Here is an 18,246-nt window from a genome sequence, read left to right as displayed (position 1 = left end):
TGGATAGAATTTGTAATGTTTATATTTAGATATGTTATACAACTTGATATGGTTGTGTTTATATTTTGATTTTGGTATATGAGATGTGATGCAAAATGATCTATTTGATGTGTTCATGAATTGCTCTAAGAAATGGTAAGTTTGGAAATTTTGGTATGAGATTTGATCTTATGTTTTGGCACAATTGAGTTGAGTTTATAAGCATGTAAATGGTTGATAATGTTATAGCATGAATTATGTATGGTTTGGTATAGTATTGGTTGAAATTATTGTGTAAATATGTTTGGTTCGGTGTTTGTAGGTTTACCCAATTTGAGGTGGCAAATTGGTTGTTCAAATGGCCTATTTTTGTCCACACGGGTAGGGACACGGGCGTGTGTCTCAGTCGTGTTTGACACACGGCTATGTGGCACAGTCGTGTGTCCCCTGGGTACCCTACAATTGTAAGTCAAGCTTGAGCACGACCAAAGCACACGGGCGTGTGGCTAGCCGTGTAGCCCAAGCCAGACTCGACCACGGCCAAGGGCACACGGGTGTGTCTTGTGGTCGTGTGAGCAAGTCAGTATGTTTGCCCTATTTTGACACGGCCTAGACACACGGGCGTGTCTAATTCCATGTAAGGCACATGGCCTGATTACACGGGCATGTGACCTGTACTTGTTTGAAAAATGTTTAAGTTTTAAGAAAATTTTGTATGTATTCGGTTTAGTTCTGACTCTTTTTGATGCATGTTTTAGGTCTTGATGACCTATATAAGGGACTCTATATTGATGTTGATCTCTGATGCTTTGATTTTTATGAAATGAAAGTTAAATGTTCCGATTCGTCTAGCAATGCCTTTAACCCTAGTCCGACAACGGATACGGGTTAAGGGTGTTACACATCAATTGAGTCAGGAAATCGCATAGAATTTAAAATGTTAAATGTTACCTAATCATCCTGAACATGCATAGTAAGCTCGCCCTTCTGCACATCAATAAGGGTCCTTCCAGTTGCTAAGAACGGTCTTCCTAAGATAATTGGCACTTCTCTGTCTGCTTCAAAGTCTAGGATAACAAAATCTGCAGGGAGGATAAATTTATCTACACGTACCAATACATCCTTGATTTTTCCTTCTGGATGTGCTAAGGATCGATCTGCTAATTAAAGTGTTACCGTAGTAGGTTTAACTTTACCTATCCCCAACATCCAAAATATTGACATAGGCATCAAGTTAATACTCGCACCTAAGTCACATAACGCCTTACCACAATACATTGCTCCAAAGTTGCAAGGTATGGTAAAACATCCAGGATCTTTCAACTTTGGGGGTAATTTGTCTTGAAGATATACACTGCATTCCTTCGTCAGAGCTACCGTCTCAAATTCTCCAAGTCTTCATTTTTTGGACAGAATATCCTTCATGAATTTGACGTAGTTCATCATTTGCTCAAGTGCTTCAACCAATAAGATGTTGATATGAAGTTGCTTGAGTAGATCTAGGAACTTCTTGAATTGAATCTCCTGCTTCTGCTTTTGAAGTCTTTGAGGGTAGGGTGGTGTTGGTTTCTTTACTGGAATTGGTTTATTCATCTTTTATGGCAATTCTGCATCTAACAGAGTTATTAGTTGATCAGAATTGGCTGGTTTTGAAATTACCTTGTCAGGTTTTGTAGATTTTGGTTCTTGTGAAACTGGAATTTCAATACTCGGTTGAACTTCCTCTAAATCTTGAGTGTCAGCTTGCTCCTTTTCAGCTTCGATGGTGTTGGGCTCTACTGTCTTTCCACTCCTTAATGTCAACGCTTTGTAATGCTCCTTCCTTGGATTCCTTAGAATCTTCGTATCACTAGGTAAAGCATCTAGTGGTTGGTTTCTGAGTTCATTTGCAAGCTAGCCCATTTGGTTTTCTAGGTTTTTTCAATGTAGCCGCTTGGCTTTGGATTAAGGCATCATTCTTGGCCATGTACTCCTTCAATAGATTTTCTAAGCTATTGGATGGTTCAGCTTGGGTCGGTTTCTAAACTTGTTTGGGAAAACTAGGCAGCTGGTTTGGTCTACGTTGGGCGTAAGTGTTGCTGGTTTCAGCCCCTTGGTTACTCCAGTAAAAATTAGGGTGATTTCACCACAATGGGTTATAAAAATTGGATTGCAGTCCTTGCCTTCCTTGATTTTGCTTCTGGTTACCTATGTAGTACATGGATTCTAGCTTTGATGGACATTCTTCGAACAAATGTCCTTCACCACAGTAAACACAGGCTATACTTTCAAATTAGGTTGGTGGTTGTGCTGCAAAACTGTTAGACCCATTAATAGTAAGGTTTTTTAACATTGAGGATATTGATGATACCTGAGATGCGAGTGAAGTAAGAGCGTCTACTTCATGTATTCCAGCAACTTGTCTTCCTAACGCTGCTCGATTGGTTGGCCATTGGTAATTGTTTCTAGCAATCCTCTCAATGATTTCATAAGCCTTGTTATAAGACTTAGAAAGGAGAGCACCGTTTGCAGAAGCGTCCATTACCATCCTTGTGTGAGCATTGAGACCATTATAAAATGTCTCAAGTTGGATGCAATGTGGGATTCCATGATGAGGGCACTTTCGTAATAACTCTTTGTATCTTTTCCATGCCTAATACAAGGACTCATCGTCCATTTGTTGGAAGGTAGTGATCTCGTTCCTCAACTTAGAATTCTTGCTAGGCAAGAAATACTTCATAAGGAATCTTTCTGCTAACTCTTTCCATGTGGAAATTGATTTAAGTGGCAATGAGTTCAACCAGGCTCGAGCTCTATCCCTCAGTGAATATGGGAATAGCTTTAGTCGTAATGCATCTTCGGGTACTCTGGCTAATTTGAAACAATCGCTCACCTCCATAAATAGTCTTAAGTGTAGGTGAGGATCTTTCGTAGGCATTCCACTGAATTGGCCCACTGTTTGAAACATCTAAAACATGATTGGCTTTAGCTCGAACTATTGTGCCTCAATTTCGGGTCTCCTAATACTCAGATTAACATCATTTAATACTGGCACAGCATACTATCGTAAAGCTCTATCCCTATCATCAGCAATAAGGATAGAATTTTGAGCAGGGTTTGCTCCATTTCCTTGGATCAAATTTTTGAAGTTCATATCTTCGGTCCTTCTCTGATTTTCTTGTCTTCTTCGCTGTCAGAAAGTTCGTTCAATCTCAGGGTCTACAGGGAGTAGGTCAATAATTCGGTCAATACTTATAAACACTTGAAATAATCACTAAAAATATTTAAATTAAAAATTAAATAGGAAAAATAAACCAAAATGTAAAACTAAAAAATTCAAAAATAATTACTTTTTAAAACAGTCCCAGGCAACGGCGCCAAAAACTTGGAACGACGGAAATGTGCAAGTGTACACAATCGCAACAAGTAATAAAGTGACAAGTAAATGTCCAGTTCTAGTACCCACAGGGATTGTGAAAAGAATTATTTATGAATGTAGTTTAAAACACTTTGGTGAAGAAAAATATTTTGTTTTTTAAAAAAAAAAGTGATTAAGAAATCAGATTTTAAACTAAATAACTAAAGAAATAAATCTCAAATGCACGATTTCAAAATATGATTTAATCAAGATGACATAATTGTGTTGATTTAATTACATTTCTTTAACTTAGAATTATTAAACTCGTGCTTATGTTGTTACGAATAAATTCACGACAACTCGGTAATTTGCTAAGTTATGAACATATTCAGCTACACAAATCCATTAATCTATTAACATATCCCTATGTTAATTCAAACGATTAAACAGATTTTAATAAGCAAACATGTTATGGCACATACAAACTCATTAAATTAAACTAACCTCTTGCATATCCCTATGTCAATTCAACCGATTAATTAAGTCTAATAAGCACATAAAAGACTATGTGAGGTAACAAGGTATCCCTACCTTAAAACAGTTTAATCACAATAATCTTACAAGTTATGCAAGGCAAGTGTATCGCCAGATACATTGCGAATTTAACCTTCAGCTACCTTAGAAGAATAAACATGCACTGATTAAGTATTGTGTCAATTAATTACAATTTCAATCCGTTTAAATAATTAATTCATTAGCTACCTCACAATTGTAATGCAAGAAAAACTTAGGCATGATTTTACTTAATCAAGCACTTTACAAAGGCCTATAACAGCATAGACACAATTTTAATAATTTAAGTAGATGAAAAGAAATCAAACCAACACGAATTAAATTCAAGTGAAATTTATTAAATTAACCATTTCAACAACATAAATATTCATAGATATGATCATCATAACAACAACAAAAATTAAAGACATAGGGAACAAGAATCAAATCTGGTGTTTTTCCGTGGCTTGACTAGGTTGCTATGTCTTCGTTCTTTTTTTTCCTCGCCAATCAAGGTTGCTATGAACACTTAAATGTTGCTCCAAAATGGCTAAAGAATAACCCTTTCCCAAGGGGAGAAATTGGCACAAGAGCAAGGGACCTGAAATGGAAAAATGACAGGAGAAAGTGAGAGAAGAGAGAAGAGATGTGAATGAATTGAGGTGTGCCTTGAATGATCAGCCACGGGGGGCTTTTATAGCTGAATTTGGCTGCTAAAATTTGCTAAAAATAGAATCCAAAGAGCCACCCCTTGGCCGGCCATCTATGTGGCAAAGTTGATGGCTTCAACTTTGCTAAATATGGCTTGGGGCAAATCCATAAAGCCACCAATTGTGGAGGGGCTTAACGGAACTTTGACATGTATTCAAGGGCTTCTTTGCAAGCTTTATTAATCATCTAATAAGCTGACTTGGGTCAGCATATGGACGGTTTTGGGCTGCCCAATCCTTGGCCGGTTCAGTTCAATCGGTTCGGTTCAACTGGACCACTTTTTCCATAATTAATTAATAATAATTTATTTAGCCCAAATTAAATTGGGTATAAATTAAAATTAATTATATTATGAATTAATATAAATAATTGGACCATCTTAAGCTGGAAATTGATTCGCCTCGATACTTCAAATTGCTTCTCGGTTTTGTGCTTCTAGCAGTGTCTGCTGAGCTAATTTTCTCCCTTTGCGCAAATCTGTCGAAAATAACCAAAATTCATCAAATATAATATAAATTAAATAAATTTCAATATGTTCATATTTTAAGTGCACTTTAATTATTTTATAAAAGTAAATTATTTTTCGACAAGAATTTAACCAAATTTGCATGAATTTAAGTTAAAAAGGGTATAAAAAAATGTGTAAATTTTTGTGTTTCCAGTAGACTATGTATATTATGAATCTATCAGTTGTGATCGAAAATGGTGGTTGGTATAATAGTCAAATGGATGTAAATTATTGGTTAAATTGTTTTTTGTTTTAGTTAATAGTAAATGGATAATAATGGATATGACTTGTGCTTAAAGTTTGACTAGTGTTTTGGTTGTGTTTCTATTTTAAATATGGTAATTTTTGGCATGTGAATTGGCGCATAGTTTTGTGACTTAAATAAATGTGTAAAGTATGTTTGTTCATAAAGACCATTATCAATGCCGCTTATGATAATAGATATAAAGATTGATATGTGATTTGTTTGGTTTAATGAGTGCATGTATAAAAATTATGAAATAAAATTTTTGGTATTTACTTAGTATTTGTATACCATTATAACAATGAGAACATAATTTATGTATGTATTTTTTTTAAAGCATATTTATATGACTTTGAGGTATGAATTAAATTTGTGTTACGATTTATAAAGTAGGTTTATTTTTTAATCGGCCATATGCTTTATTTATGCTAATATGACCTATGTGAAAATTTGAACATTCTGAAGCCGTGTCTTGTTCGATAATGTCTCATAACCTTAATCTAGCGACGGATATGGGTTAGAAGGTGTTACAACACTCTAACCTGAGATCTTCATCTCCATCTGTAACAAGTGTTGGAAGTGTTGGTAACCTCAAACCAAGGTGTAAACATTGTAATAAATTTCATTTTGGGGAGTGTTGTATGAGACGTGGAGCCTGTTATAATGTGGTTCTCTTAACCATTAACTCAAAGATTGTCTGGAAAGGATTAAAAAAGATATTGATCAGACTTCGAAGCCGAGTAACCCTGCCTCGAGAGGTACACCACCTCGACACCATGGCAATGTTAGTGGTAGCCGAAGTGCTACAAAAGTTTCAATAGTTAAATCTAAAGCAAGAGTACCAGCAAAGACATATGCTATATGTGCAAGAAAGGATGCCTCTGCACCAAACGTCATTACTGGTACATTTTCTCTTCTTGATACTGATATTATACTTTGATTGATCCTAGTTCAACACATTCTTATATATGCACAAATTTAGTGTCTGTTAAAAGTTTACCTGTTGAGTTTACTGAACTTTTGGTTAAAGTTTCAAACCACTTGGGTCAGTATGTTATGGTGGATAAAGTTTGTAAAAACTGTCTGTTGATGGTAAATGGTTATTGTTTCTTGGCTAATTTGATGCTACTGCCTTTTGATGAATTTGATGTAATTTTGGGAACGGACTAGATAACTCAACATGATGCAGTGGTGAATTGTAAACAAAAATACATTGTGTTGAAATGTCAGAATGGTGAATTACTTCATGTTGAATCTAATAAACTGGATGCATTATCTAATGTAATCTCAGCTATATCAGTACAGAAATATGTTAGAAAAGGGTATGATGCTTATCTTACATATGTGTTAGACACTAAAGTATCTGAATCGAAGATTAAGTCAGTGCCAATTGTTTGTGAGTTTTCTGATGTGTTTTTGGAAGAATTGCCCGGATTACCGACAGTCAACGAGGTGGAATTTTCTATAGATCTTATTCCAGGAACAACTCTTATATCTATAACACCTTATCGAATGGCCCCAACGGAGTTAGAAGAATTGAAGCATAGTTGTAAGAATTGATAGATAGGGGTTTTGCTCGACCCAGTGTAACACCCCTTACCTGTATTTGGCGCCGAAACAGGGTACGAGGCATTATCGGACTTATACACAAGCAATCATACAAAATCGAGACATAAATTTCCATCCAAATTTAAACCTTTTCACATACATTTGTATTGTCCCTAAAACGAACCTACAAGGTCAAAAACATACATTGGAAGCGGTTTGAGACTAACCGAAAACATTAGAAAATTTCACAACACTTAGAAAATTTTTCATGTTTTAAGAGCGACACGCCCATGTGGCTTGGGACACGCCCGTATGGGCAGGCCGTGTGGTCACACACGCCCGTGTCCCTAACCCGTGTAACTCTCTATTTGTCACCCAAGAACAACATGAAGACACAAGGCCAAGTCACACGCCTGTGTACTAGGCCGTGTGGTCGATTTAAAACTTATGATTTTTTATAAATTGGGTACAGACTTCACACGCCCAGGGCACAAGCCCTTGCCTGGGGCCGTGTCATCCACACGGCTGAGACACATGCCCGTGTCTTTACCCGTGTGCTCAATTTTGAGCATTCTATTTTGCAACAATTAAGGTGCAAGGGACACACGGCCAGAACACATGTCCATGGGGCAAGCCATGTGTCACACACGGCCTAGACAAACGCCCATGTGTCTACCCATGTGGACAAAGACAAGGCTATTTACAAGGCTACACAACAAAACATAACACCAATCAAAGAAATTACATTGAAATTCAGCCACAATCAAGGCATCCACGCATCATTCACATGCTACCATTTACCACATACAAGCATCACATACTCATCAACTTAAACCATGTAAATTTCCACATCCATGAAAACATCATTATATGCATATATACTTAAACCAATATTAGCCAATTTCAATGGCCATTTACAAAATGAATTATCAACCAATATAGGCCAACACATTAGGCCAATTCAATTATGACACATGACAAAATACCCAAGTCCCTATACATGCCAAAACTCAAAATGTCAAATTCATTGGTACCCAAAATAATTAGTTAATAGTGTGAGTGGATCTCAAACTATCTCTGATCCTCGAGGTAGCTTGGTGACACTATAAAACAAGGGAAAGAAAATGGGAGTAAGCTATATAACTTAGTAAGTTCCTATGCATTTAATATACGCTTAACATGATGATAATTGACATATTATTAGGATCTTATAATCATAACTTACTCAATCATAACTTTACTGAGGGTTCATCACATAACGAGCTCATCACATATGAATTTTTCGTATATACCTGAGTCATCTCGAATTGGATTTACACACAATTCATTTTTGAAATACTCATTAAATTACCCGTTGAACCACTTGTAATACTAAAGGATACTTGGGAGTTTCGTACACACGGTACCATACCAATGACATATCCCAGATATGTTTTACATGGGATCTCGTATGGATGCCAATAGCCCAACTATGGTCTTACACTAAGTCTCTTATCGATGCCATATCCCAGATATATTGTCTTACACGAAGTCTCATATAGATGCCATATCCCAAATATGGTCTTACACATATTCTTAGTAACCCTAATGTCAAGACATTTGTATCTTATCTATTCCTAAGGTTCAACAGGGATTTCACTCCTATCGTAACTTTGTCGAACACACTCAATGGTCAATCATAATTAATACAATAGTGAAGTATTTAAAATATAAATAAAACAATGCATTATTTACATAAGAACTTACCTCGATACAAAAATAGTAGATATGGGACCTAATTGTCAAACACTTTGTTTTTCCCCCGATCTAGGTCCGAACCTCATTTCTCTTGATCTATAATAGAAAATTTAACTCATTTATTATTCACATTACTCAGTTCAGTTCAAAAATCAAATTAGGGAAAAATTACATTTTTGCTCCTAAACTTTGACATTTTTACACATTGGTTTCTAGGCTCAAAATTTGAAATAGATTCAATTTCTTCGATTCCCAAACCTAGCCGAACCTCTTTTATATTATAACAATCCACATTTTTCATTTAATCACACTTTTACACACATTTTATAACCTTTTTACAAATTAGTCCTTTTGACATTTTCATCAAAAATCACCTAGCAAAAGTTGTTTATCTTACATCTTACATACATATCCTACCATTAGACATCATAATGCACAAATATTCTTTATGGGTAAAATTTTAGACTTTGATTTTCTTTTAGTCCTTGAAATAGCTAGATTAGGTTACAAGGATCTCAAAAACATAAAAATAATTAAAAACGGGGCTAGAACAAACTTACAACCGAGCTTGGAAGATGAACAAACCCTAGCTATGGTTCCCCCTTGAGAATTTTAACCACGGGAAGAAGATGGACAAAAATTGGCTTTTAATTTGATTTTTAATTCATTAATTAGCTAAATGACCAAAATGCCCCTAACTTAAAACATAAAACTTCTCTAACTTCATGTCCATTTTTGTCTACTAACTTAACAAGTGGTCTAATTACCATCTAAAGACCTTCAATTTAAAATTTCATAACAATTAGACACCTCTAGCATGTAGAACTCAACTTTTACACTTTTTACAATTTAGTCCTTTTTGCTAAATTGAGTGCTCAAATGTCAAAATTTTTGAACGAAATTTTCATGAAATCATTCCATAAAATTGTAGACCATAAAAATGTAATAAAATCAAGTTTTACTATGTTGGATTTGTGGTCCCGAAACTATTGTTTCGACTAGGCCCTAAATTGGATTGGTACACCTAGTCATTCACCTTGTGGTGCACCTGTTCTATTTGTAAAGAAGAAAGATGGGTCGTTGAGGCTGTGTATTGATTACAGGTTAATCAAAAAGGTTACAATCAAGAACAAGTATCCATTGCCTCGAATTAATGACCTGTGTAACACCCGTATCCGTCGTCAGAATAGGGTTTCGAAGCATTATGGGAATCTTTAAAACATTTTCAAACAAATTATGTAAATTACTATTCATTAGCCGAGAACATTCAAAATGTCCCTTGATTGCACCCTTGAGCCCTGATACGAGAGTTAGGATCGAGTCAGGACTTAATCGAGACCTCTAAATTTTTTTGAGAAATTACAAAATTTTTCCTAGGTGTAGGGCTCACACACCCGTGTGATTAGGCCATTTACTACACACGCCCGTGTCCCTAACCCATGTAACTCTCAAACTTTAAAGCATGAAGAAATTGAAGTCACACGTGCAAATCACACGCCCGTGTGCTAGGCCGTGTGGTGAATTTTTATTTTTAAAATTTAGGTACAGTTTTCACATGGTCGTGTAACATGCCCATGTCCAAGGCCGTGTCAACCAGACGACTAAGACACACGCCTTTGTCTCTGCACTTGTGCCTAATCCTAAGCATTATGTTTCTCATTTTTAAGATGTAGGGGGCACACAGCCTAACCACATGCCCATGTTACCAGGCCGTGTGTCACACACGGTCTAGACACACGCCCGTGTGTCTGCCTGTATGGACAAAATGAAGGCATTTCTAGCTTCATATATCACCCAAAATTTTATCGAAGACCTGCACTTGAAGCACACATTCAATACCAACCAATTTAAGCATTCAAATTGGGCAATTTCCATCATTCAACAAGGCATATCACTACATGCATATGTGTTTATAATCTTACCTTGGATTACCTTAGGCATTAGCATCCTTTGATCACATATACGTTACATATCACATAAGAATATATCAACATAACCTACTTAATCATACCAAAATAAATCATTACTAGACATTCCAATGGCTAGGTTACAAAACATCATTTTCTAGCCACTATTGGTCAAGTTGTCCTATACACGCCATTATACCAAAATGATTTCACTATATATACCGAAAATAGATAGTTGATAGTGTGACGATGCTCCAATGATCTTCTAACCTTCACGAGCTTCTAAGCATTATAAAATAAGGGAAAAATAAACTGCGTAAGCATTACATGCTTAGTAAGTTCGTATAACGAAAACTAAACTTACCAATCCTGTTTATTAAATCTAAGCATGCAATATCATGTGTTCCACCCATTTTGCTAAATTGCCTAAACACATACATTCAATCAAACATGTTAGTCACCAAAATCTTCATATCAATCAAGTAATGTAGATGAGCTCATCATGCCATACTCTTTCAAGACATTATCATTTCATCTCGAAATTCTCATGCCATGTTAAGAGTTATACGTCCATTGAATCATTGAATTCTAATAGATGCTCAAGTACTACACTTGAAGTGTACGATTTTATAATTCCTCAATTTCTTATTCAAGGGTACCCATTAGGCCACTTTCTCTCGATCCACATATCATATAACAGGATTACCAGTCCAGGCTAAATCCTTTATATAACGTATGCTTAGAGGAGCTCGATTAGGATTACCAGTCCAGGCTAAACCCTAATCATAACGTATGCTCGAGAAGTATTATATTGAGATTACCCATTCGGGCTAAATCCTTTTTATAACAAGGTCAATGGAATTACTCGTCCGAGCTAAATCCTGTACGTAACAAATGCTGGACCTTATTCGTTTTGGGGAAACTGCATATATTCATCGGAAATCAATGTTCAATCAGGACTTAACCCTTTTTCACCATATCAAGCACATATTAATTTTCTCATTATAGCATTCAAGTAATGTTCATCAATATAAGTCACATTCCATACATACAGCATTCAATTCAAACATATTACATGCCCGATTAAGTTACACGAACTTACCTCAACACTTGTTCGCAATAGAAATCTACTAATCTGAAACCTTCTCTTTTCCTCAATCTAACCTCAAATTAGTGTTGTCCGGATCTATATATAAATGCATTTAATCATCAATTTCACACATTTCATATTTAAATGGACTCTATTTACGTCCTAGGAAAAATTACCATTTTGCCCCTTACTTTTCCATTAATTCTAATATCGTCCCTAGGCTCGGAAAATGAAACTTGTGCAAATTACTCCCTATTCCAAGCCTAACCAAAGCCCCAGTACAAAATTTACAGCATATGTACACATTAAAATTCAAAATTTTTCATCAAATTTTACAACTTTTAATTTTAGTCCCTAAATCAAGTTTTCATCAAAAATCACTTTGTAAAAGTTGTTTATCTATCAACAACCTTTCATTTTCTATCGTAAATTTCTAATTTTCAGCATATACATCCTTGACCCATTTTTCATACTTTGATAACCTTTCAAATTAATGCCCCAAATAGATAGATTAGATATCCCGATTTCAAAAATATCAAAATTACTAAAAACGAGACAAGAAAACTTACCCAATTAGGCCTTGAAAGTTTTTTTTCTCTCACCTAGGGTTTTCATGTGTTTTAGGTTGAAGATGACATAAAATTAGATGATATCTTTTATCATTTTTTTAATTAATTAAGTGTTTTGCAATTTCTATTTTAGTACTTTCCCTTTTTCTATATTTCCATGGATGAGTCACAAAGAAAAATCTACATAGTTTTCTTAATGGTCTAATTACCATATAAGGACATCTAGTTTTGAATTCCATATCTATTTAATCCTTATAGCTACTAGAATTTAACTTTTTCATTTTATGTGATTTAGTCCTTCTCATAGTTAAACACTTAATCGATGAAATTTCATATCAAAATTTTCACACGACATGCCTATTATAATACGGACCAGATAGTGAAATAAAAATAGGCCTTATTTTTGGATCGAATTTGTGGTCCCGAAACCACTGTTTTGATTTCACTGAAAAATAGGCTGTTACAACCTGTTTGATCAGCTAAAAGGTGCTACTGTGCTCTATAAAATAGATCTTCGTTCTGGATACTATCAGTTGCGAGTGAAAGACTCAGATGTAGTAAAGGCAGCTTTCAGAACCATGTATGGACATTATGAGTTCCTTGTGATGCCATTTGGTTTGACAAATGCACCAGTGGTATTTATGGGTTTGATGAACAGAATTTTCAGACCACATATAGACAGATTTGTGGTGGTGTTTATTTATGATACTCTGGAATACTCCCTAGATTAAAATGAACATGCTGATCATCTAAAAATTGTGTTACAAACTCTGCTTTCTAAACAATTATATGTGAAATTCAGTAAATGTGAATTTTAGCTTCAGGAAGTTGGTTTCCTTGGACATATAGTATCTGCTGAAGGCATCATAGTAGACCCAAATAAAATTTCAGCTATTGTTAACTAGAAATGATCAAAAAATGTGTCTGAAGTAAAAAATTTTCTGGGATTAGCTAGTTACTATCGAAGGTTTGTAAAAGGATTCTCGATGATAGCTTCTCCAATGACTCGTCTGTTGCAAAAAGATGTAAAATTTAAGTGGTCTGATAAATGCCAGCAGAGTTTTGACAGGTTGAAAACTTTTTTGATTAAAGCACCCGTACTAGTTTAGACTGAATAAAGTAAAGAATTTATAATTTTCTATGATGCATCGTTGAATGGCTTAGGTTGTGTATTAATGCAAGAAGGTAAAGTTATAGCCTATTCTTCGAGACAACTAAAACCACATTAAAAGAATTTCTCGATACATGATCTGAAATTGGCAACCATACTAAATCCTTAAAAGTCGCTGGTGCATTCGTCAGTCCAAACGGCATCACTAGGAACTCGTAATGACCATAACGAGTCCTAAATGCTATCTTCTAAACATCAGTCTCTTGACCCTCAGTTGATGATACCCCGATTGGAGATCAATCTTAGAGAAGACCGAAGCTCCTTGGAACTAGTCGAATAGATCATCTATCCTTGGTAGGGGGTACTTATTCTTAATAGTGAATCTATTTAGTTGACGGTAATCGATGCACATACGCATGGTTTCATCCTTCTTTTCACAAATAAAACCGATGGTCCCCACGAAGACACATAAGAGCAGATGAACCCTCGATCCAGTAACTCTTGAATCTGAGCTTTAAGCTCCACAAGCTCCTTCGGTGCCGTTCTATAAGGGGCGATAAACACCGGAGCTGTACCAGGTAGGAGCTCTATCCCAAACTCAACTTCATGGCTAGGAGGTAGCCCAGGCAGTTCATCTGGAAAAACATCAAGAAAATCCTTAACCGTTATGATATCTTTAACAGAAGGAACCTCAGAATCAGAAACTCCAATGTAGGCTAAATGCGCTTCACACCTCTTACGAACCAACTTCTCAGCTCTAAGTGCAAAAATCACATTTGACAGATAATTCCTACGCTCCCCAATTAGAACCACCTCGTCACCATCCGTAGTTTTAAATATCACTCACTCAGCAGCATAATCCAAACTCACTTGATGCTTAACCAACCTGTCCATACCCAGTATTAAGTCGAATTCTCCTAAAGGGAGTTCCATTAAATCCACGAAAAAGATCACTCATTGAACCACCAAGGGTACATCCTTAAACAGTTTATTCACTCTCACTAACTGCCCTAATGGACTTAACACAGTAACCTCACTCATAGTGTTTTCAACCATTACTCCCAAAGTCTTAGATACAGTGCATGCTATATAAGAGTGCGTAGATCCAACATCAATCAATGCAGTATAAGGTACTGCCTCGCATCAGTATGACTAGCACCTATACCCGGTGCTCCACGACCATGGCCCATACAATTTCCACCTCTGGCCTGACCACGGCCTCTTGGTAGCTACTGAGCACCTCTCGACAGCTGAACAGTACCCATACCCATAGCTTGCATCTGATTAGGCCTCCGTGGACAATCTCTAATTCGGTGCTCCATAGATCTCCACCTTAAACATTCTCCTAGCCTTTTCCAGCACAGGCCCTGATGGCGTCTCCCACAATCAACACAAGGCTGTGGTCCAGTTGCAGCAACAGGGACCCCAACTCTGGCCGGCCCATCAAATCTAGCCTTCTTCTTAGGCCCCACAGCTAAGCTTAAGGGCTCCCAAACCCTTTTGTTCATTCCCATATCCTTCTCACGATTCTGGCGCTCAGTGTGCTTTACATCCTCAGCGATCTTTGCCTTTTCCACTAACACAGCAAAATCTCGCTCCCTCTGTAGAGCTATTAGAACTCATAGATTATCTCTGAGGCCATCCTCGAAACGAACACAACACTCATACTCAGTTCCCACCATTCCACACGTATAGCGGCTAAGTCGCAAAAACTCATACTCATATTCAGCTACTGATTTATCCCTTTGAGTCAAATTTAGAAATTCTATCCTCCGGGCATCCACATAGCTAACGCCCACATATTTCCCCTGGAATGTAGTTTTGAAAAATTCCCAACTCAACCAATCGGGCTGAGTACCCTCTTTCACTGTAAGCCACCACTGGTAGGCTTCATCTCGTAGCAACGACACTGCGCCTTTTAATTTCTGCTTTGGGGTGTAGTTGAGGTTATCCACGATCCTCTCTGTGGCCTCAATCCAATATTCAGCCACATTAGGGGTAACTCTAGTGATACCCCTAAAGATCTTAACCCCATTAGACCTGAGTCGTTTCGTTACTAACCTACGGCCCATAAAACCAGTACTAGGCCCAACGACCCTTTCCAAATTTTGCAACATAGCTTGGGACAGTGCGTCATCCCCAGCTGCACGATCTTGTGACCCAATTTCAATTACAGGTGAAGCCGGTGCCTCCCTAGCTTAATTGTTAGGCATATGGCCCGATGCTGACGATCCAACCCAAGCACCTCCACGGCCTCCGTCACGGCCTCTTGTACCCTTTCCACAAGTACCTCTGGTGCTCATTACCGAATCACGCTTTATCTGTATTAATAGTTTTATGCATCACTTTTACAAATCCAGCGTTTATTAATGGATGTTTTATGAGAAACAGTATCAATAATTCAGAGTTTTTGTTTTCGCAGATCGTAGTCTTACTACAGTTTTAGGTTACCCTAACAAAGTGTCTCAGTACAGTCTATTGCCTATAGTAATCTCAGTATTTCAATTTACACAAGTAATAGTTTCAGAGAACTTACAGGATCGACGCTGGAGACTTAATGTACCACACATTCAGTAAAGCACTTCCAAATATTTTGAAATCATTTGAAACAGTTCTTTTTCGAAGTTTTAAGTTTTAAAGATAAAACCCAAATCCATAGTCGAGTTTTGCAACCTGAATCTGATACCACTAAATATAACACCCCATGTAACACCTTATCCCGTAACCATCGCCGGAATAGGTAAGGGGCATTACTAGACAGATAGAACATTTCAGACCGATTCAGAATCACAAATATCACATAACATTAATACATAAGCAATCATCAAAATTTTATCCATTATTATGGTCTATGAGACCTAAAACATACTTTTAAGGAAAGTCAGGACTAAACCGAACACATTCATAAATTTCAGAACTCAGAAAATTTTTCAATTCTGTTGAGGTCACACGCCCTTGTGACCAGGCCGTGTGCCTTACATGGGCACCAGACACGCCCATGTGATCCAACCGTACCAAAATAAGGCATACATACTGACTTTCACCCACAGCCAACTTAAGCCCAAGGCCACATGACATGCCTATGTGTCTTAACCATGTGATCTTAAGAGGTTATTGCTTTGCATACATGGCCATAAGGCAAGCCCAAGTTCCCTGACCGTGTGGCACAATACAGGCTTTGTTTAAGCCAACTTGCCACCCCTATTTGGTTCATTCCTATAAGCAATATTAAACAACTTATATACCAAAATTTTCAGCCAATTTAATGCTCAACATATGCTTCATTATAAATAAATCATCATCATTGAATAACCTATTCAAATCCATACCAAAACACATTAAAAATTTTATTACAACTACATGCCAAAATACTCATTTCATAACTCACTTATGGCACCTTCTAACCTATGCTTAAACTTACCATTTCCTCAACTTGGCATATTTGAAAATGACCACCACATACAAGGCTATATAACCATTACAAGCATACACAATTTGGCATCACAAACCATTACCAAAACTAAGCACAAACATACCATTTGCTAGCCAACTCTCATGGCATAACATATATACATATCAAAGCTTAAATACATAGACATTCTAGCCTATACATGCCATACCTAAAAATATTTAAATTTTCAAAAGTACCAAAATGAGTTCGATAATATGGTGATGATCCTTGATGGTCCCCGAGCTTGTGGTAGCTTTGATACCTATAAAACAATTCAAACACACACAAAGTAAGCTTTCGAAAGCTTAGTAAGCTCATACTAAAATTATCAACAGTATATAAACGTAGAACATCAATACATAAATATATATAAATTTTCAAATCATCTATCAAATCTATACCAATCCAATCCATAAGTTCATAATAATTCAATGATCTTCACCTAGATAATGTCATCTACCACAAAGGTATCACACATACCTAGATCTTCCCATACTTATTCACTTTCATTCTTTCCTCTTGCTTGAGTAATTCAAGACTATCCATAAATTATTCATACTTTAACATCCGCACACTTAGTGCCATTTCAGTTAGCCAAAGCTAAGTTGGTATCGCACACTTAGTGCCTTATATATCCGAAGCTATTCCAACTCGCACACTTAATGCCATTTGTAGCCGAAGCTATATTAAACCACACACTTAGTGCCAAGCATAATCCAATAACATTATGCTCAAATCGTAGTCAAATATCTATACAATTTATGCATTACCAATGCATTAAAACATAGCTCTAACATCATTAATTACATACGAACTTACCTCACACTCAGAATTGTCCATTTGAATTGTCTACTCGATAACCTTCGACATTCCTCGATCTAAGTTCGAATTCCTCCTTTCTTGATCTATATGATTTCAAAATTAACCTTTTTATTCACCAAATAGTTCAGTTCTATCAATAAACACATATTTAGGGCATTTTACAAACTAGCCCTCACATTTTCACATATCGACACTTTAGTCCCTATTTCACAAATTCACAAAATACACATAATTTGCATATACAAAAGCTTATCTGAATTCTCCTAGTACTCATACTAGTCCACACATTTCATTTATTTCCCATTTTAGTCTCTCAAAATAATATTTTTTACAATTTAGCCCAAATTGCTCAAATTCATTGAAAATCCAAAAACAAAACATTCAAACCCAACATCAAGCTTTCTTAATTCATCATATAACATCACAAAGCTCATGAATTCATCAATGGAACATTTTCAAATCATCAACAAAATCAGAAATTGAGGCATGGGCTAGTTACAATACTTAACAACGATCACAAAAACGTAAAAATTATCAAAAACCAATCAAAACTCATACCTTAATTAAGCCTTGTGTGTGCCGAAACTTAAAGCTCTTCAAACATAGGTTTTATTTTCTATTTTTAGTGGATGAACATACACAATGGCCTTATTTTTCATGTTTTGTTATAATAATATTTA

General features: G+C 36.2%; 1 non-coding gene across 1 annotated transcript; it reads left to right on the top strand.

The window, feature by feature from the left end:
* Nucleotides 1–2,561: 2,561 nt before the first annotated feature.
* On the top strand, nucleotides 2,562–2,668 carry LOC121205846 (small nucleolar RNA R71). The gene has a single exon (XR_005900919.1). It is a non-coding gene; the product is annotated as a small nucleolar RNA R71 (small nucleolar RNA).
* Nucleotides 2,669–18,246: the final 15,578 nt, after the last annotated feature.

The sequence above is a fragment of the Gossypium hirsutum genome, chromosome A08 (assembly GCF_007990345.1).
Source record: "Gossypium hirsutum isolate 1008001.06 chromosome A08, Gossypium_hirsutum_v2.1, whole genome shotgun sequence".
Taxonomy (NCBI): domain Eukaryota; kingdom Viridiplantae; phylum Streptophyta; class Magnoliopsida; order Malvales; family Malvaceae; genus Gossypium; species Gossypium hirsutum.
Note: the sequence above shows the minus strand (reverse complement) of the source record. Positions and strands in the feature narration are given on the sequence as shown.